Source organism: Xenopus tropicalis, chromosome 1 (assembly GCF_000004195.4).
Source record: "Xenopus tropicalis strain Nigerian chromosome 1, UCB_Xtro_10.0, whole genome shotgun sequence".
Classification (NCBI taxonomy): Eukaryota; Metazoa; Chordata; class Amphibia; order Anura; family Pipidae; genus Xenopus; species Xenopus tropicalis.
In genome coordinates this window covers 177,947,872-177,971,165 of record NC_030677.2, presented here as the reverse complement: position 1 = coordinate 177,971,165, position 23,294 = coordinate 177,947,872, and the positions used below count along the sequence as shown (strand labels likewise).

The window sequence follows — 23,294 nt, the reverse complement described above, 5'->3', positions numbered from 1 at the left end:
ATAACTTTGAAGTTCCCTTTATATCGTTGTCATAATATTTTCTTGCTAGAGCCAAAAGCTATTCAGCCTCCATATTTTAAGTCTAGGGATCTACCTCTATAGTTAACATAAGAGGGGAGTGGTCATAGATGCCACCAGGGAGCATTTGAATTTGGACAGTTTGTGTCATAATCTCTGAAGAGCCTAGGGCCAGATATATTTGGGACATTGTGTTATGGGAGGAGAAAAAGTGCTTAAACCTTTTCTACTCTGGGTGTTTTTCCCTCTAAAGGTTAAAGGTAGATGCCCAGTTAGGTAAGGCAGTGGTGGCCTAGCACTAGGATATGGTCTCTCTACAGATTTGAACATCACAGCATTAAAGTCCCCCAGGTAGAGAGGAAAGGGGCAGAGGATTTTGTCCATGGCTTGCAATGTATCAGAAATTGGGGGTGAGATATTCACGTTAACTACAATATACTTTTTCCTGTGAAGATTACACAATAAAATTATAAAGAGACCTTTAGGGTCAGTGATTAGTTTGATTAGCACGAAAGCGCAGTTCCCAAAGACCAAAACATACATTCCCCTGGCCTAAAAGGATTAGCTGGAGTGCTAATATGGGCCCATTCATGGTTTCTGCAGTATTCGTAGCTTGCTCCCATCTAGATTTGTTTCTTGGAGCAGTATTAACAGTGGTCTGATGACTTTAAACAATAGGCCTCTTTTTATCATGTTGCCCAGGCCACGGACATTCCAAGAGATAATTTTGTAGTCTGATTTCTGAAGTCATCAACAGATGTGGCCTGATGTAGTTCTATCTTAGAAAGGGATCTTGGAGCCATTATACTTTCCCTTTAGTTATCTAGCCTTGATGAGTTAGTGGATCTGGTCCACCTGGTGAGGGGGGAGAGAGTCTCTAACCATTTTAGTGTGTCTTCAGGTGAAGTGAAAAAGTGAGTTTTGTCATACTTTACCACTCTGAGGTGTGCTGGAAAGGAGATTGAGTATGGTAGCTGCAGGTTTCAGAGCTTTCCCTAAATGGCTGTTAATTTGAGGTGCTGATTACGAATTTCCACAAAGAAATACATAGAATAGATATACAATGATTTGCAAATTGTATGATGCCAAGTGTTCTGGCTTTCTTTAGGATCTTTTTGCCATCTTTATAATTTAGTAGGCATGCTATAATTTGACGTGGCTGGAAGCCTGGTGGCCCATTCAAATAAAAAGCATTGCAAGAATGTCTCTCTGCCAAATATCTGAGTAAGCCAATTTTCAATAAATGGTTCAACTTGTCTACTCTCTGCACACTCCAGGATGCCAACTATATGGATATTATTTTGTTGCAGACAGTTTTCCAGGTTGTCTGTTTTGACTTAAAAGTAAAGCTGCAGTTTTGTGAGTGTGATCACACAGTGTGCTTTGAAAGGGCTGTGTTCTGTCATCTAAGTTTGATATACATATACAGCCTTGTGAGCCTCTGATTTCCTCCTCTGTCTCGCTCCACACTGGAATAGGGGGCGTGCAGCCATTTTGGCAAGGTTGGCAAGGTGCGGGCTGCGCATCACCAGGTTTGGAGCATGGTGGCGTGCCTTAATTTTTTCCCATTTGCAGTCTAGGGGGAGTCAGCGCAAGGTTAGTGTACCTGTCAGGGTCAGGTGAGCCGGATGTGGGAGTTTAAGAGGGACAAATTTCAGATGCAACCTTATTCATGCGCAGTCGGTGATCGGGTGAGTATTTAAAGAAGGTGATGGAACATCAGGGGGAGCTCATCCTCACTATTAATAACCAGGTTTACCTAGCTAAAATAAGTGTAATTATCTTTCCAGCAACACTACAAAGGGTAACTCAGTTATTCAAAATACTTAAACTGAATTCAAGTTAAAGGGCGCTTGATTTACTGTAGGCAGACATCTATCATTAAATATTGTTGGCAGGTCCCTTTGGGTTTTAGCTGCAATCACAATACAGCCACAAAAGGAGGTGCCAGTTAAGGGCGTGGGTAGCCCCCATTTTTTTCCCCACATGCACACGTACTGTATTTGCAATGCAGTTTTTTACACTTACAGTATGTTTTGCCAAACTGCATTGCCTGCCCTTTTCAGTGTAGCTCTTTAGCCAAATTAAGGCTAGGGTCATTGATTGTCAGCTCATACTTGGCAAAGAATTATCCTTATAGGGTAAAGGCATTTTCTAGACATTTCTATAAAAATTGTTTCAAAAATTAACTAGTTAGTTCTCATCAAAGCAGTACACATAATCCCTTGAGTCTCATGTTCCCAGAGGTCTAGATTACTTAGCACAAGGTACAAACAAAGCAGACAAATACAGCCCTATAAATCTTCAAAGTTGGAAAATTTGTCTTCGAGCTATTGATTATGTAGAAGAAAATTACTTAACTCATTTGTCCATCTTTATGAGGACACAATGTCAATTTTTTGTACAAATGTGTTATGAAATAGACCATTATTCACAGTTTAAAATCTCTGTAGTTAAAATCAATGGAGGACAGTTGCTTCTCAGTTGGATTTTTAACAGAGACAATTTTTCATTGTGAAACTGGTTCATCTGAAATAAGTAAAAATCTGTTCTGATTATTTACTGTGGATCTCCCGCAGTCAGTACTGCATGGATATACAGAATTAAATGGCGCCATTTAAGCAGTAAAAGCTTTTAAAAATATAAAATAATATAAATATAATTTACACACTTGGGATTTTTGGACTGCCTTTTAGAAAAACAAATGCAACACCAAAAAGTGCATTTTTACTCATTTTATTTTTAAAAATGACAAAAAAAAGTAAAATCTCTCCCATGAATACCAACTCACTTTAAGTTGTTCATTGGAACATATCTACCTCTTGTTTAGAGTCTGTCTACTATCAAACTTCTTTCCCACAGGAACCCCCTGGGGAGCCACACACCTTGCAGATTCAGATGCTTCTGGCCTACATACGTTCTACACACTGGCTGCACCTGTCTGTAATGCTAGATCTGAGCTGTACATCATAGGAACACCACAAATCAGAAAAAGACCTACAACAGCAACCAGATTCATACTGCTTAGTCGTTCCAAAATTATTCTATTGACAACAGCATGCATAATATAAATTTCTAACACAAGAGAGATTTATTTTGGAAATCTTAATATGTGCATAATATAGCCTTGGTTTATTTAATTTTAGGGCTCTACTGGTGTTGTACAGATACAGAAACTGCAGTAGGTTTTTGGTGTTGTGCTTAGGACCATAAACCATGAAAACTCATAAGAATGATAACCTCTTGTAGAAGAACAACTAAACAGCTGCAAGGAATAGGCCAATCTCTAGTGTATAGAGTATAGTTTAAAGGTGAACTAACACTTTAAAGTGACCACTGAGATAATATACAAGAACTCATGTAATGCAAGCCATAGGCAATACTGTTACATAAACTGTGCTGTTAAACGTAACTTGCAACTAGTGAAAACCAGACTGAGTACAGGACCAACATACACAATACAGATAAGCAGAGACCCTATTGTTCTATAGGTCTGCCGAAAGGTGTTGGATCTATTATCCAGAACTATTGGGACTAGATAAGGGATCTTTCTGTAATGGATATCCATACCTTAAAGGAGAATGCAAGTCAAAATTTAAAAAGCATACTGCCCAATAGTCCTCCTATTGTTTAGTAAAAACGCCACACTTTTGGCTCACCTAATCAAATATTTACTCAGTCACACTTACTCACATTTTCTAGAACAGGCAGCCATCTCTAAAAAGGTATTCTCCCTTCCTTTCCCTCCTTGCTTCATACTGCACATGTGTTTCATTCCCTCCCCCCCTCCCCTCTGCCAGATCCGCTTCTGATTGGCTGGTGGGCATGTGTAGCCCAGAACAGCAGACAGGATCAAGTTACACACATGCTCAGAGAATAGGAAGGCTGCCGCTGGCACCTACAGGAAGGGGAGAGAGATTTCAGTGATGTCACTGTAGTCTTCACACTGCTGTAGGCTGCCAGCACCATATCTCAGAGAAGCAAGCAGGGATCTGGGAATTTAGATATGCAGTAAGTACTTAAAAAGAATGCCTTTAGACTTACTTTTAATTTATATTAACCTTTCATTGTCCTTTAAGTCACTTAAAAAACACTTAACCACTGAATATATCCTATGTAATTGTTTTGCCACCAACATGGAATTTTAAAAACAGGGAAATAAAAAACGCTTTAACAAAATAGAATTATTTGCTTAAAACTGACACTCTGGGATATAGCCTTCCCATTTTTTAGAGCTTTCTGGATAATGGGTTTCCAAATAAGGGTTCTTGTTGAATGTGAGGTCAGTTAGATTCTTCTTTGGCCACAGCAGTCAATAGCAAAAGTTGTCCAGATACAGTAATCCTGGCAGTTAAATACAAATCAACAATTTTATAATAACCTCCTGCAGAACTAAAGGTTTAACACTGCACACTTGATAACATGACACAGTTGCTTCAATAGTCTTATTATATGCATTTACTGCTTTGCTGTGCCAAAAGAGAGGGGAAAAAATTGGCAGTAGAAATTCTAAAACATACACAATAACACTGTATGCTCCTGGGATACGTTAGAGAAATTTCAGTACATTATGAATACTAAGCCTAGCAACCAATCAGAAGCATCTGAGGAGAAGAGAGGGGGCTAAGCTCTTTATTTGAGGACTTTTCTAAAGACATGACTTGGGCTGGAAATGAAAGAAAATGCCAGTGGCCTGCGTTTTGTGTACATTTTGGCAACTGTCTGTTCACAGTATTTCCAAGCCGAGCTGTACCTCAGCACCCTCCTTGAATTCCGCTACTACAAGAATTCTTCATTTGCTGCCAATCCCGCATTATCCTAACAAATTCCCATCTTCAAACACTCACAGAAAGAAATGATCATGCTAAGCAAAGAAGATATGCCACAAAAAACGTTTTTAAAGGACCACCTGTTGTCTATTATTTTTGCATAGCACTTACTCATAAATCATAACACAAAGTAATTAATCAAGCTGTCAAATAGTGGGTCAAGGGTTATGTCAAAGTGTCAGGAGGTTAGGCCTGGGCTGATAGAGGTCAGGGTCACACTGCATTCCTCATTATCAAGTTGGGATGAGAGACCGGCTCAAGCAAACAAAAGTGAAAGCAGATGGAGAAGTGAGTGGATTGAAAGGAGAGGGGGGGAAAATGAATACGAAAAATTTCACAGACAAAAAGAAAGGCGAACAACGTGTCAGCTGCCTTCAAAGAAAGGAGAGAATAGAAGGAGAATACATTGACACGGACTCAAAAGACATCACATACGACAGGGAAAATATGGTTCTTGCTATGCAAATAACTAGAGACAGGAAAATTTGCTCTGTTAATTTGCTGAGGAAAAGTAATACTAGAAATTGCTGTAATTTACACAGTTTTAAAGGAGCATGAAGCACTCGAAAATGCAAGACTAAAGCACACATACAATGCAACAGAATGTAGGGAATGTGTAGCTTTCCATGCTTAGATTAACAAAAAAATGCATTTGGTCCTTTAAGAGAATGAAATTAACGTCTATAGTACTGTATGTATATATACTACATATATATATATGTCTATAATGCAAGGCTGTGCAACTGTATGTGTGTAATATATTTATATGATATATATATATATATATATATATATATATATATATTTATGTATGTGTGTGTGTCTAAAATAACAGATGCAGTATATGCAATAATAATTCACTGCATATAACTAGGCTATTTCTAATGGCCTATATCATTGAAAGACTACATTCAGAAGGTCTTTAAAGAAAGAAATATTGATTTTTATATAATTATCTTATGCCGGAACCACTTTCTAAAAGACTTTTGATGCATACATAGTTGCATGAATAACATTTCTACAAACAATAGGCTGATTTTACCCATGCTGTAATTGATCTGTTGCACAAATTATCATTTGCGGGTAAACAAAAACTGCAAATACCCAACGCCGCCGATTTCCCTTAGGATGACATGTTATAAAATATTAGATCAATATATTGGTTTTGCGGAATAGTGTGCAAAATTAGCTGTCACCCCTTCCTCAGAATCTTTGTTAATCTCATTTTGAATGTTTGCAGCTTCATCCCCACATGCATCAATGTCAGCTTCTTGGTTTCTGAACTGCTGTACTTGGAAGAAGATAATTAAAATGTTTTGGCAGAGAAAAGGTAAAATTGTATCTTCCACTGTTCCCTGAGGAATCTGTAAAACATGTTGGATATAATGACAAACACACAACCTTGTCTAGAGCTTTGACATTTTAGGTCAACCAAGTGCTATTTATTTCAAAACATTCACTTTGCACTTTCCCAATGTTGTTACCTGCCGTGTTATCAACTTTTAATGGGTAATATTGCACTGTTTTTTAAAAATAAAATATGATTCTCGTCTGAGTAATGAATTCTCATTATGAACTCTGCTTGAAAAAAAAAGTGACGACTGTTATAATACTGATTAGCTATTATCTGATAGTTCATCCAAACAGGAACCATTAGATTTGCACCTCTACACGTATTTAATCAGCCTCCACTTCAACAGGATCACAACTCTGAGGGCATTTATGATGTACAGAGGCCAGTAACATGTTCCTGTTAGTCTTTCTCTCTCTTACAAATGTAATGACAATAATGCAATGAAAGCAGAATTCAAGATGTACCAAAGGCTTCCTGGCATTATAGAATTTAAAATACTATTCCAAGCATAGTATAGACACAGTCTGAAAGGAAAAACAATAGCAGTAACATAATATGTATACAGGTATGGGATCTGTTATCCGGAAACCCATTATCCAGAAAGTTATGAATTACAGAAGGCCATCTCCCATAGACTCAATTTTAATCGAATAATTCACATTTTTCAAAATAATTTCCATTTTGTTTGTAATAATAAAACAGAACAGGTATGGGACCTGTTACCCAGAATGCTTGAGACCTGGGGTTTTCTGGATAAGGGACCTTTTTGTAATTTGGATCAGTATTAAAATAAATCCAACAGGATTGTTTTACCTTCAACAAGGAATAATTATATCTTAGTTGGAATCAAGTACAGGTACTGTTTCATTATTGCAGAGAAAAAGGAAATCATTTTTAACATTATTTGATTAATATGGAGTCTATGGGAGATGGTCTTCAAGTAATACTAAGCTCTCCTTGTTCGGCCTGTGAGTTTAGGTGGACGGCCTTGTCTTGGTAGGTTTACAGTTGTGCCATACTCCTTCCATTTCTGAATGATCGCTTGAACAGTGCTCCGTGGGATGTTCAAGGCTTTGGAAATCTTTTTGTAGCCTAAGCCTGCTTTAAATTTCTCAATAACTTTATCCCTGACCTGTCTGGTGTGTTCTTTGGACTTCATGGTGTTATTGCTCCCAATATTCCCTTAGACAACCTCTGAGGCCGTCACAGAGCAGCTGTATTTGTACTGACATTAGATTACACACAGGGGCACTATATTTAGTCATTAGCACTCATCAGGCAATGTCTATGGGCAACTGACTGCACTCAGACCAAAGGGGGCTGAATAATTCCGCACACCCCACTTTGCAGTTATTTATTTGTAAAAAATGTTTGGAATCATGTATGATTTTCCTTCCACTTCTCACGTGTACACCACTTTGTATTGGTCTTTCACGTGGAATTCCAATAAAATTGATTCATGTTTGTGGCTGTAATGTGACAAAATGTGGAAAAGTTCAAGGGGCCGAATACTTTTGCAAGCCACTGTATATTCCATACCCAGTATTTCTGCTATGTATGCAATGATGGCCTTTTACAAGTTATCTAACTCTACTAAAGTTTTTACTAGGTTTTACTAAGAAAACTCTAGTTTCAAATTTAGAGCTTACAAAATACAGTGTAGTGGTGCATATGCATCTACTAACTGGTGCGTTCTGCATGGGCTATACAATGCCTTCTCCAAACTATAAATATTTCTAAATATTTTTTTTAGAAGTCAGTGACTGCTTATCTTCTTAAGATTCCTATTCAATATTACCTGTACAAAAGCTATATTTGCCTTCATAGTTAATGGTATGAACGCTATTAGGAAGAGTGCTTTTGGGACTATTTCTGTATATTGGGGTCTTAATGCTACTAAAAACATTTAAATATTAAAAAAAAAACCATAGCATTGACAGCTGTGATGATCTCTGGGAAAAACTAAAAGGCCACTTTTAAACAGTCTGAAGTCTATTGTTGTAAAGAAAGAAAGATCATTTACAAATGAAGAATATTCAAGATCATCGTCAGTCTTCCCAGAAGTGGCCCTTCTAGCAATTTACTGCAAAGATCACTCTACAACGTATATGATGTTCCTATTATGTATAGAACCCAAGAGCCTCTTACTTAACATGAAATAATAGGTACCATATTATTTTTTACAGAAAATACAGTGGACTATATTTCTGAAGATGAAATCTTGGTGTTCGAGATTTGATTCCTGTGTCAAACCCCTGTGACAATAGGTAGGTTATTTAATATACTTATGACTGTAGGCTGTATGGAGTTTAGAACGACAGAACCAAATACAACTTAATAGCGCTTAATTCAATGATGACCTTCTTTGCGTATTACAAAATAACATTTTATAGTACTAAAATAAAATAATTTAAAAGGTTTTCAGGTAAAATACTAACCATTTTATAAATGTGTCATGTAAGATCACAAAAGATAATAACTCTTTAAACACATAATTCATACTTTGGAATTGTACTCAGAAAAGAAAAATATTGGATGCTTTGGAGTATTTATTTAGATGTCATGGGTATCAATTTTTGTAGAATAAGACACAGTTTTTATTAAAATAAAACAGTTTAAGTTATGGAACTGGTGCTGATTTTATAATAAAACTATCTGGTACAATAAACATGCCACATTTCATCTTGTGCATTGTGTATTGCCATTGGACATGTACAGAAGGTCCATACAGTGGAGGAAATAATTATTTGACCCCTCACTGATTTTGTAAGTTTGTCCAATGACAAAGAAATGAAAAGTCTCAGAACAGTATCATTTCGATGGTAGGTTTATTTTAACAGTGGCAGATAGCACATCAAAAGGAAAATCGAAAAAATAACTTTAAATAAAAGATAGCAACTGATTTGCATTTCATTGAGTGAAATAAGTTTTTGAACCCCTACCAACCATTAAGAGTTCTGGCTCCCACAGAGTGGTTAGACACTTCTACTCAATTAGTCAACCTCATTAAGGACACCTGTCTTAACTAGTCACCTGTATAAAAGACACCTGTCCACAGAATCAATCAATCAAGCAGACTCCAAACTCTCCAACATGGGAAAGACCAAAGAGCTGTCCAAGGATGTCAGAGACAAAATTGTAGACCTGCACAAGGCTGGAATGGGCTACAAAACCATTAGCAAGAAGCTGGGAGAGAAGGTGACAACTGTTGGTGCGATTGTTCGAAAATGGAAGGAGCACAAAATGACCATCAATCGACCTCGCTCTGGGGCTCCACGCAAGATCTCATCTCATGGGGTGTCAATGATTCTGAGAAAGGTGAAAAAGCATCCTTGAACTACACGGGAGGAGTTAGTTAATGACCTCAAATTAGCAGGGACCACAGTCACCAAGAAAACCATTGGAAACACATTACACCGCAATGGATTAAAATCCTGCAGGGCTCGCAAGGTCCCCCTGCTCAAGAAGGCACATGTGCAGGCCCGTCTGAAGTTTGCCAATGAACACCTGAATGATTCTGTGAGTGACTGGGAGAAGGTGCTGTGGTCTGATGAGACCAAAATAGAGCTCTTTGCCATTAACTCAACTCGCTGTGTTTGGAGGAAGAAAAATGCTGCCTATGACCCCCAAAACACCGTCCCCACCGTCAAGCATGGGGGTGGAAACATTTTGCTTTGGGGGTGTTTTTCTGGCACAGGACAACTTATTCGCATTAACGGGAAAATGGACGGAGCCATGTATCGTGAAATCCTGAACGACAACCTCCTTCCCTCTGCCAGGAAACTGAAAATGGGTCGTGGATGGGTGTTCCAGCATGACAATGACCCAAAACATACAGCAAAGGCAACAAAGGAGTGGCTCAAGAAGAAGCACATTAAGGTCATGGAGTGGCCTAGTCAGTCTCCGGACCTTAATCCAATAGAAAACCTATGGAGGGAGCTCAAGCTCAGAGTTGCACAGAGACAGCCTCGAAACCTTAGGGATTTAGAGATGATCTGCAAAGAGGAGTGGACCAACATTCCTCCTAAAATGTGCGCAAACTTGGTCATCAATTACAAGAAACGTTTGACCTCTGTGCTTGCAAACAAGGGTTTTTCCACTAAGTATTAAGTCTTTTTTTGTTAGAGGGTTCAAAAACTTATTTCACTCAATGAAATGCAAATCAGTTGCTATCTTTTATTTAAAGTTATTTTTTCGATTTTCCTTTTGATGTGCTATCTGCCACTGTTAAAATAAACCTACCATTGAAATGATACTGTTCTGAGACTTTTCATTTCTTTGTCATTGGACAAACTTACAAAATCAGTGAGGGGTCAAATAATTATTTCCTCCACTGTATATACACACCAAATAAAATATACTGAAGATGTTGTACTATGATCCCATAGGCCTCAAAGTAAACTAAATACACATTTAATTTGTACAGTGGGTGGTTTAGTATACCCTGTGTGTAAGTTATATAAATTCAAGCTTTTGATTGCCTACAGAGGCATATTCATCGAATGGGTGAATAGTAGGGTTAGCACCTCTTCTAGAGAAAAATACCATCTTTCCTATATGTTTATTCTACTTCCCTATCATCAAGCAACTTTTTTTTCAGTCAGGGGGTTTCCCTAGTGAAATGACTGTTCCCAAAAGTCTAAAAGAAATTGGGTACTGGAATATTTTCTGAGAATTGCTTTTTCAGATTTTTATAAATATGCCAATAAATCAAATAAAATTCAAAAATCTGAAATGTAAGGTTAAGTATTTATAAGTAAATCACACCTCTGTACCCCAAACAGGTTTTTTTAGAACCATTTCATTTCACAAGAAATACATACCCATGTCCATATTGTTCAGCCTACCACAAACTCCTATATTCCTAGCCAACTGATTAACATTCAGAAAAAATTAATACGGTAAATGGAAGCGTACAGCATGGGAATAATGTACATCTGTATGATGTCTTTGTGTACCTCATAAAATCTTTTGAAAAATATAATAGCAGGGGGGAAGGCTAAAAGAAGAAACCTCTTGTGATACATAAATAGTGATGGTACACTAAGAAAATCTCTTTTTAACATATGTAAAGAATTCCATAAAAATCTACATTTTTGTCTTAAATGTCACTGAACAGCTTAAAGAGAGAAAATAAAAGATTTGTAGGGTCTCTTTGAAAGATAGATAAATCACAAAGGGGAAGTTTCAAAGCAAGTGGAAGGTACAGCTAGCACATGTCAGCCACTAAAATAATAATACTATTACTAATGTATAAAACACTAAAGCCTTCTTTCATGAATTACCATTTAAATTTAAAGCAGATTACAAAAAAGAAGACTGATTTCTGAAACTGGTCAAGGCCAGACTAAAGAAAATGTAGCTCACTAAAAGTTTCAATTATTATTATTATAATATTTAATATACTTGACACACAGATGTTTTATTTATATATGTATTTATTTAACAAAACATATAATCATATTTACCAGTACTCATACAATTTTATAAATCAGATAATTTGGTTCAACGGTCACACTGGGATGATAATAGTTTGAATTGCTAATTACACCTGTCATGGTGTCATGGTGACCAATCAGGCCTCTGGATTTATGTAGCAGAGTGAATTGATTGGTTGCTGCTGGTAACTGCACTGGTCCAATTTAGTGCCTAAATAATAAATAAGCTCCACACTGGCAGCACCCTGGCATTATTCTAATACTGCCCATTAGTAATAGAAGTAGTGTCTAAAGGGATGTCACTATTACTGCCAAGGTTTTACTTATTCTTTACTCTGAAAGGGGTGGTTCATCTTTAAGTTAACTTTTAGTATGTTAAAGAAGGCTAATTCTAAGGTATTTTTTTATTGGTTTTATTTTTTTTTTAATATATAAAACTATTGCTATGTGATGCTACTATTTTATTGTTACTGTTACCTTTGATTACTTATCTTTCAGTTCAGTTCCTCTCCTTCTCATATTCCAGTTTCTTATTCAAATCAATGCCTGGTTGCTAGGGTAAATTGGACCCTAGTAGACCATTAGCTGCATAAATTACAAACTGCACGGCTAAATAATTAAAAAATTACAAATAATGAAATACCATTTAAAAACTGTCTCAGAATATCACTCTCTACATTAGACTAAAAGTTAATTTAAAGTGCAATACTACATCTCTGTATTATCTCTTAGCATTCAAAACATTACCACTTTACTCAACAAGTTATAGCCAGAAAAATAAGTCAACCTGATTTATGAACTCCTATTTTAATAACTTACCTGCAAATTGGTATGTTCAAATATGAGCAACATAAACTTACTTAAAAAGTAATTTAGTCCCTTTCCACTACTCAGTGTATTAACCAGTCACATGATTTTAAGGGTTCAGCCCATTTCTAATCATTCAAGAAGGTGCTGGGGTGGAGCAGGATCTTGAACTTAACCCTGATCTCAGGGCATCCCTAGTGATTATGATCCCCTGGTACCCTAATGACCTCTATTTTTTAAGATATTTACTCCACAATTGGTGATACAAGATATTACTTGGACTGCAAGGAGCACTAACAGTCTGGTAGGCAGACCTGTGCACTGTTGTGTTAAAGTTATCAAACTGTGTAGCACCATACTGGACAACAGTGTATTGTGTGGAAAAATCATTATTGCTAAGGATTTCTCTCACTGTTCCCCTCCATGTGCAGGTAGCGACAAGAATACCATCACCTGTCAGTGTGGAAACGGGGTGGATTTTGGCCAGAAAATGCTCATGTGATATGTTTTTTGGCCTAAATCTCCCTCATGTGCACAGTGTTGCTGCTGCTTCCTACACAATAAGAAAGACTAACACGTTAGGTGATTTGTGTGGTCAGCTAAGCCTCGGAGACTGAGATGTTTTTTAGCCTAAAACTTTCATAGTACCTAAAGCGGCTACTGCAAAAAGAAAATAATTTATGGAAAAATATACCCCCAGAATGCATACTTAACCAACAGATAGTTTATATCATACCAAGTAGACACACACACATCACTAAATATTGCCCTTTTACATCTTTTCCCTTGAGCTACCATTTTGTGATGGTCTTTGTGATTACCAGACAGGAAATAATGCAGCTCTAACTGTAATAGCAAGTAGTGTGAGAGTAAAAGACAGAACTTTGTCATTAATTGGCTGATGGGGCCTAGCATGTATGTGTGCCTTGGTTTGTGTATGTGTGCCTTGGTTTGTGTATGTGCACCATGAATCATAGGATCTCAGGGGGCGGCCCAATGGCACATACTACTAAAAAAGTATATTTTTATGAAAACAGTTTATTTAGAAAAAGTTTTACATGATATATTTATTAGCTTTTCAATATTTTCACTGGACAAATTCAAGTTTCCTGGTAAGAACGGAGCCTAGAATACATTTGTTTTACTGATTAAGATATTTTTACACATTCCTCAGTGATCAGTAATCTGAAGTTCCCTTCTTCCTGCTAGACAGGGGCCAAACAGTTCTCATAGTTGCTACATTTATTTTCTTGTTTTCTGTGTAGAAACATTTTTTTTGTCTGCTAAGGATTACATTTTACTTTTCCTGTTGTAGAAGTTTTTTGTGCCTTTCTCTGGATCTGGATGCACAATATTGGTATACTGAAAAAGCTGAACTTCATGCCTTCTCTTTTCCGCCCTAATAAATTAGGTATATGAAACTTAATTAAAAGAATTAACTGATTAACTTGATAGCTATTATTAATCTAAAACATTTAATGTATGCATTTTTCAGCTAATTAACTACTAATATTATTTTGGCTGTCCAAAACCGATGTGCCCAGACACACTGTTTTAAAAAATCTTAACGAGTCAGGTTTCTTTATGCTTACCGTATATACTCGAGTATAAGCCGATCCGAATATAAGCCGAGGTACCTAATTTTACCTAAGAAAACTGGAAAAACGTATTGACTCGAGTATAAGCCTAGGGTGGGAAAGGTTTGTCCTTTTTCATTATGTCATTTACAAATAAATGTCTTACTACACTGCACTGCTGGGAGAGAACATAAATATATATTGATCAAACTTGAAATTGTTGTGCTGTGGTAAATTGCAGTTTCCAGGAATCCCTTAATATGGCTGAGGTTGTTAATTGAATATCCAAATGACTGTTGTGCCATGGGATGAAGTGTGCATCATTTATGCTTACAAAGGATGTTATGGGCACAGCCACTGATGTATGATGTTATGTTAATATCCATATGTTCATAGTAATCTCCATTCTAATTTTGAATTTTTAGAAACTGCAGGACACACTCTACATGAGAATATAGCATTGCTTCTTTAGTTAAATATCCCTGCGGAAGGCATATGTAGGGCAGAGGAAAGTTTAAAAATTAAACAGAAGAACTATTATTCTGTACCTGATACTAAAACCAATGCCACTAAAACCAATAAACACCACCATAATCCCTAGCAAGTATGTGGGATGGTATTAGGATTAGTAGAGCTGGCCACAATAGGGGGTGATAGAAAGAAATTACTTTTGCAGACAGAGGCAGCTTCCATACCGTACCCCTCCTCATGCGACTCCCAGTACCGCTCCCAGCTGCGTCATGATTTGTGGAGACACTTCACTGTCATTTCTGCCAATCTTTGATCCAAAACATGTTCCTTGCTCTCGATTTGCTTATCACGTAAATACTCAGCAAAGAGAGGACACGACAGAATATGGAAAGAATCATACGTGAATAGTTTTCATTCGAATCATCCGTGAACTGAAGCGCTCTCTGACTGTGCGCGAATCATCCCAGTACCGCTCTGACATTGCTGACATGCTGACATGCTGACAACGTGAACTGAAGGCGCACATTCGGCGCTCTCTAACTGTGCGCGAATCATCCCAGTACCGCTCTGACATTGCTGACATGCTGACAACGTGAACTGAAGGCGCACATTCGGCGCTCTCTAACTGTGCGCGAATCATCCCAGTACCGCTCTGACATTGCTGACATGCTGACAACGTGAACTGAAGGCGCACATTCGGCGCTCTCTAACTGTGCGCGAATCATCCCAGTACCGCTCTGACATTGCCGACATGCTGACATTCGCGGGGGAGGAGGGTGCGCGAATGTCAGCATGTCAGCAATGTCAGAGCGGTACTGGGATGATTCGCGCACAGTTAGAGAGCGCCGAATGTGCGCCTTCAGTTCACGTATGTTTCAGTTCAGTGGCGTTCAGTTCACGGATGATTCGAATGAAAACTATTCACGGGTGATTCTTTCCATATTATTTCTTGTGTCCTCTCTTTGCTGAGCGGTTAGTTGCATTCGTGCGCCCCCTCCCCCTGTGAATTGACCCGGCCCCCCCCGCTGCGTCCTCCGTTACACCTGCCAGCTCAGAGAGAAGACGCAGCGGGGAGCGGTACTGTGAGCAGTATGGGGAGCGGTATGTCAGCAGCGTATAACTCGAGTATAAGCCGAGGCTGAGTTTTTCAGCACATTTTTTGTGCTGAAAAACTCGGCTTATACTCGAGTATATACGGTATTCTATTAAGGAGGTCCCTTACTGAAGCAACTAATGACCTTTATTAGCTAAATCCCAAGGTCACCTTCTTCCTTCTTAATCCCTTTAACCCTTTCTGATGCTGTTGACAGTGATCCTTATTCTTTAGCCTCTTGACACTATTGACATTTTCCTACTCAAGCTTTTTTCCAGTATCATTCACTGATTCTCCATTAATTCTTAAAGCAGATCTATCAGTTATTGTATTTGTAGTGTCCAACAGTGTAGAATTATTCAATTTTAGCCTAATTGAGATTGAATGGAACAACGTGACCATGAGTAATCTGCAGCATTTTTTTCTTAAATATGGTAGCACTCAAGCAATAAAAAATAAATAAATATGCGATGGAAATAAAAATGTAATGCAAATTTTGTTACCTTTTTTTAACACCCTTGTTATAATGTCAAAAATTAGAACATAGTCCTCTATGTATCAGTTACCAATAGGCTCTGATACTTGCATTTTAGGTGGCCCTGCAACTTCTGAAAAAGCCCCTGATTTAGGAATCCCAAGGTCCCTGCATAACAGATACCATATCTGAATATACTACACATGGAGCAATACTAAACAAAGAACTAAATCAAAAATCTAGCACATACAGCCAAACCGTTTTTTCTTAATTAAGCAGGAAGCCATGTGTCATGATTTTCTGGTTACAAACCCTAGGCTGTGTGGTGTTCTGCATGTACACTATCATGCTAAGCCATAAAAGGCTTTAGGAGCTTGCTATCTGCATAAGCATTTGCTACCTTTGCTGTTTTCTTAGTCTCCACTTCCAGCTTTGTTAAGGCCAGATGTCTGTAATCCAGTTAGCAAGGGTATCAAGGGCCTATTTAAGCCAGCCTCTTCTTTCCTTTGTTCTATCCCCTTGCTCCTAAATTGCTGAAGTTTCTGAGTCCCTGAGTTTTGTACTCCTGAGTTGCTTCTTATTTGATCTACTGGTTTTGACCTCCTGTTTACATGGACATGTATTGCTTGACACCTGCCTAGACCTCTCGCCTGATTATATACCTTGGCCCTGACAACTGGCTTGTTTTATGAACTTGTACATTTTTTTCAAAACTTATTTTTAATTACTCACTAAAGCATTTAATCTGTTCTAAACATGGCTTCTACTCTTCGTGCAAGTCGCATGTGCATACCAGGTTACAAAAATTCACGAAACCCCAATGTGCACTTATTTCTTAAAAAATTTTGAATCTTAAAAACTAGATTAATACAAATTGTGAGATTGTAGAATGCAGCACAATCACATTCTACTCATTTCTAATCATTTTTAAATGATTCTACCAACATTCAAAAAAACAAAAAAAACAAATTGTAAAAATCACTTAGATGCCGATTTTGTAAGTTTTTTTTGTGCTTAATGAATCTTTGAACATTTGAGTTTCAAAAACCCTAATTTAAATCTATGAGTTTTAGCACGAAAAAAAAAAAATAGAACGTTAATAAATCTGTCCCATTACACAATCCAGCTACACTAGGGTTGCCACCTCTGCCAGCTAAGAAAGCCGGGCTAGGGGGGAACGGGCGGAGAGGAGGTGGGGCCATGGCATCACAGGGGCAGGACTATGACACAGCGAATGGTCCTTGTTACCAAGTCCTGCCTTGTTTTACTAATTAGGAAAACCGGGCAGGAGGTTTTGACCCGGGCAGCCCTTTTGAAAATCAGGCTGTCCGGGTCAAAACCAGACAGGTGGAAACCCTAAGCTACACACACCTGTGGCTGTTTCTGACCCTGTGTACCTGTGTACAGTGTATACTGGGCACACTATATTGGGGTAATTTATGAACATAAAGCTTATGTAGAAGTCAATGGGAGTTGTATTCGCAAAGTTTAATCTATTTTTCAATTCAAGTTTTCTAGATTAATTCAATTCATCAGACTCATTAAAAATAAAGGGTATAAAGGGTACTTTACTGTGTTCAAGTTGTAAACAAAGCAATTGTTGAGATTTTGTGCTTTCAAGTGGGGCCCCATAAATATAACTTCAATTGAAAAACATATCCCAACTTTTAAATAAAATAAAATTGTTAGATTTAAATTTTCAATAAACTGTGAAAACGAGGCATGATTTACTTCCAGAATGTATATGTCTAAGAAGCAGCTTTGTAAACTGAAACCATTCCTTACCTTAGCAACGCAGATTTAAGAAACTTATTTGAGGCATGTTCTGTCTTAAATACATTTATTAAGATTAAAGAGTTATAAACATACAGAGCAATTTGGCACCCACTGGGATGCATACTGCTTGGGTCTGGCATTGATGCTCCTTAGATTCTGTTAATTCAGATACTGTTGTAACATTTTGTCAGTAACCAATTGGCAGTTCTGCTGGTCTGCTCTTTAAAAGCAAACTTTAAACCTGTTATTCACAATTCTCCCTATGTTAAAATAAAATCCACATTTAAATCAATTTGAATATCCTAAAATCAACAGAGAAAATGATATTTTGGACTGTGGGAAATTAAGTTAGTCTTTGGATATTACAATATATTTATTGCCATTATTTTAGCGTATGTTTTTATGAACAGCCCTAGTAAAATGGAGGGGATGACAGGTTAACCAATCAAGGAAGATTAAAAATTATTCACAAAAATAGTTTTACCATGGACTGCTTACCATTGACTTTTACACATTTATATACTTTTAAGAGAAATCTTCTAGAATATTTTCCTATACAGAAACCAAAACACCGAGCCTGCCTAGCACATATGCTTGCAGAAAAACCTCTTAGGACAATTTGCTAGACAGCTCTTGAAGTGGCTCCCACAAGCAGCACAGTTATAAACTACATTTTTATATTGTTTGCTCTTTAAATTGTGATGGAATCACTAAACGGTTAAAATGCCCATATATATACAGTGGAGGAAATAATTATTTGACCCCTCACTGATTTTGTAAGTTTGTCCAATGACAAAGAAATGAAAAGTCTCAGAACAGTATCATTTCAATGGTAGGTTTATTTTAACAGTGGCAGATAGCACATCAAAAGGAAAATCGAAAAAATAACTTTAAATAAAAGATAGCAACTGATTTGCATTTCATTGAGTGAAATAAGTTTTTGAACCCCTACCAACCATTAAGAGTTCTGGCTCCCACAGAGTGGTTAGACACTTCTACTCAATTAGTCAACCTCATTAAGGACACCTGTCTTAACTAGTCACCTGTATAAAAGACACCTGTCCACAGAATCAATCAATCAAGCAGACTCCAAACTCTCCAACATGGGAAAGACCAAAGAGCTGTCCAAGGATGTCAGAGACAAAATTGTAGACCTGCACAAGGCTGGAATGGGCTACAAAACCATTAGCAAGAAGCTGGGAGAGAAGGTGACAACTGTTGGTGCGATTGTTCGAAAATGGAAGGAGCACAAAATGACCATCAATCGACCTCGCTCTGGGGCTCCACGCAAGATCTCACCTCGTGGGGTGTCAATGATTCTGAGAAAGGTGAAAAAGCATCCTAGAACTACACGGGAGGAGTTAGTTAATGACCTCAAATTAGCAGGGACCACAGTCACCAAGAAAACCATTGGAAACACATTACACCGCAATGGATTAAAATCCTGCAGGGCTCGCAAGGTCCCCCTGCTCAAGAAGGCACATGTGCAGGCCCGTCTGAAGTTTGCCAATGAACACCTGAATGATTCTGTGAGTGACTGGGAGAAGGTGCTGTGGTCTGATGAGACCAAAATAGAGCTCTTTGGCATTAACTCAACTCGCTGTGTTTGGAGGAAGAAAAATGCTGCCTATGACCCCCAAAACACCGTCCCCACCGTCAAGCATGGGGGTGGAAACATTTTGCTTTGGGGGTGTTTTTCTGCTAAGGGCACAGGACAACTTATTCGCATTAACGGGAAAATGGACGGAGCCATGTATCGTGAAATCCTGAACGACAACCTCCTTCCCTCTGCCAGGAAACTGAAAATGGGTCGTGGATGGGTGTTCCAGCACGACAATGACCCAAAACATACAGCAAAGGCAACAAAGGAGTGGCTCAAGAAGAAGCACATTAAGGTCATGGAGTGGCCTAGTCAGTCTCCGGACCTTAATCCAATAGAAAACCTATGGAGGGAGCTCAAGCTCAGAGTTGCACAGAGACAGCCTCGAAACCTTAGGGATTTAGAGATGATCTGCAAAGAGGAGTGGACCAACATTCCTCCTAAAATGTGCGCAAACTTGCTCATCAATTACAAGAAACGTTTGACCTCTGTGCTTGCAAACAAGGGTTTTTCCACTTAGTATTAAGTCTTTTTTTGTTAGAGGGTTCAAAAACTTATTTCACTCAATGAAATGCAAATCAGTTGCTATCTTTTATTTAAAGTTATTTTTTCGATTTTCCTTTTGATGTGCTATCTGCCACTGTTAAAATAAACCTACCATTGAAATGATACTGTTCTGAGACTTTTCATTTCTTTGTCATTGGACAAACTTACAAAATCAGTGAGGGGTCAAATAATTATTTCCTCCACTGTATATATATATATATATATATGTATATATATATATATATATATATAAAACAGCAAAAAGTATGCACTCCATTTAATGAGGTTACATGCCTGTAACACCACACTCACAGCTCATATTGTATAATTTTTCGGCATATACTGTCCTGGTTTCCCATAAGAGGGTTTTTATTGGAAAATATAATGAAATTAGAACTTTATGTTTGTCAAAGGCAGAGAGTGATGTAACTACATACTGTGTGTGATGGCCCAAGTTCAAAAGAAACCACAGGGTCAAGTCAGATTGTCCTTGGTACCACCAATAGTAAAGAAAAGCAAAGTATATAGGACTAATACCAAAATGTATAGGACAGAGATCCTTCGGCTAGATTCTTAATCAGTAGCTGCACTTATTAAGACTCTAAGTACTGCACTACTGATCAGATGCTGTGCTACTGATTATGAATCTAGCCAAAGGATCTTTATTTTTATGTAGCACAACATTTTGGTGATACAGTGTTACGCTATTGGTGGCTCTTTGTTTCTTTTCCCCCCTGAGGCTGGTTGGAGATGACTAATTGACACATCCGTGGGGATAAGGAGAAAATAAGAAATTAGGAGACCGTGCCATGTAAATAGGACTACTTTGCTATTTTCGGAGAGTTCACTGCTATAGCATAGCTGTTTTATCTTATGAGGTCTCCCACCCTCCTACCATGTGGAGTGCACAGTGACATTAATAAGACACAAACATAAGGTTGCTAGCACTCATTAACTAACCTTGGTCTCAATTTGCTCTAGAGCAGCAACTAATCAGCATTAGTTTTTATATGTCTAGCGCAGGTAGAATATGTTCCTAAGGAGGACAGCTATGTCTAAATAATATATTTAAAAAAAAAAATACAAAATATGCCCAATGTGCGTTTTTATTCATCTGCCAATAGATATTGATTATTATTACATGTAAATACTATCTGCTCATAAGACTAACCTTATTTTCAGACATTTCTAAGATAAAAATAATCAAGAAACGTCTTACTTCCTAGCCTACATATAGCAGCACCAATTTAACTATATATATAAGTTCTTAGCAATAGTTTAAATGGCACATTAAAATGCTACCATGGACAATGTATGATGTCAATGTACAAGTTTACAGTGTTGGGATAATGGCAGCCAGTTTTCAAGTAGAGAACAAATGTCAGCAATACAAAAACATTTAAGGACAAATTAAATTTCAAACTACAAATAATTATACCTAATGCTACTTTTTAGCAGAATTATATAAGGAACATTAAGGGTCCAAAGTACCCGTAAACATGGTTTGGGGGATGGGGGTGCACAGGGCACAAAGAACTAGAACCTCTTCATTTTAGTAAATCCACCAACTGCCCCAAAATGTTTTTATTGTCCTCAGTAGTGAGTAAAACATCAGTTCATCTCACAGAGCTATCACTCCATTTCTATTCTTTTTCCTGCCACAAGCTTTATACATATGACACAGGATGAGGAGTGTGTAACTGAATAAAGGCCTTTTAATTTAAAATGTACAATAAATGCATATGGATCTCTACTAATGGGAAGGCACTCACTGTGTTCACGTCAGGAAGCTGATTAACAACACAGCTCCTGTCTTCTGCTTTGTGACCCACAGGCTAACACAAAGCCTGGAAGATTTCTTCTGAAGCTATGTAAATATGTCAGATAAATTACAAACTGCCCAAAGATTAACATCTTTCAGTATTCAATAATATTGGAAATTCATTAAACATCCTAGCAAAACATTAAACATGGGAACCAGAATGTGTAACACTGTATAAAACCCAATTCCCCCAACATGTAAAAAATGACCATGGTTCAAATTGCAGCATTGGTGCTGTACTTTGCTGTAAGGAATTTCAACTGGAACTGACAAATATTGATAAAACAGGGCAAACAAAGAAGTGTTTACAGAGCTTGGAAATGTCACGGGGCTATGTTATTCTGAGGAGCCCAGCTGTCAAATGCAAATGGGAGGGAAAAGTCTACTTTCTTCCCAATGACATTTGTATACAGTTTTAAACTGTTTGAGGAGTACATGCCAATTCATTAGAGCGCGATTCACATAAAAAAAAAAATCTAAATATATTCACAAACCTCAGCAAAGTGGACTTTTTTCCCTCTGTCAGGTGCCGCAATAGGAATACACTTCACTAAGGGGCTGATTTACTAACCCACGAATCCGACCCGAATTGGAAAAGTTCCGACTTGAAAACGAATATTTTGCGACTTTTTCGTATGTTTTGCGATTTTTTCGGATTCTGTACGAATTTTTCGGATCCAATACGATTTTTGCGTAAAAACGCGAGTTTTTCGTATCCATTACGAAAGTTGCGTAAAAAGTTGCGCATTTTGCGTAGCGTTCAAACTTACGCGAAAAGTTGCGCATTTTTCGTAGCGTTAAAACTTAACGCTACGAAAAATGCGCAACTTTTCGCGTAAGTTTCAACGCTACGCAAAATGCGCAACTGTTTACGCAACTTTCGTAATGGATAGGAAAACTCGCGTTTTTACGCAAAAATCGTATTGGATCCGAAAAATGCGTAAAGAATCCGAAAAAATCGCAAAACATACGAAAAAATCGCAAAGTACCGATCATTACGAAAAAAACGCAATCGGACTCCATTCGACCCGTTCGTGGGTAAGTAAATCAGCCCCCAAATCTATACCTCTTCCCTGGAAAATGGGGCATTTGACATAAAGGAAGAACTAGTGTAGAAATGAATGAACACTGTGGCACAGTACTACAAATGAATGGCATGCTTAGTTCTAAGTCAGCCTTAAAATTTCCAAGCCTTCCAGAACTAGCCTAGATCACAGAGAGTCTACTAGAAATGTCAAGAATGTGAAGAGGCGTCTTTAGCCAAAAGGACACAACTTTAAGTACATAATACTAGCTTACACTGGTTCGTTTATTCCCCTCTTCATTAGGGAGAAAATGGACTCTCATAAATGCTTGTTAAAATCCCTACCTACACTCCTCTGGTTAATGCGAGTGATCCATTTATGCTCATTTCTTCCTGACAACGCTTACTGGAAGATTAATTGCCCCATGTCAGACTGTTGCAACCCTTGTCCCTTTCTCATTTCC

At 37.8% G+C, this 23,294-nt stretch overlaps 1 protein-coding gene across 6 annotated transcripts in view; it reads right to left on the bottom strand.

Moving 5' to 3' along the window:
- The window catches only part of fam172a (family with sequence similarity 172 member A), a 267,655-nt gene that overhangs the window by 163,813 nt on the left and 80,548 nt on the right, over positions 1-23,294 (bottom strand). The window lies entirely within an intron of this gene.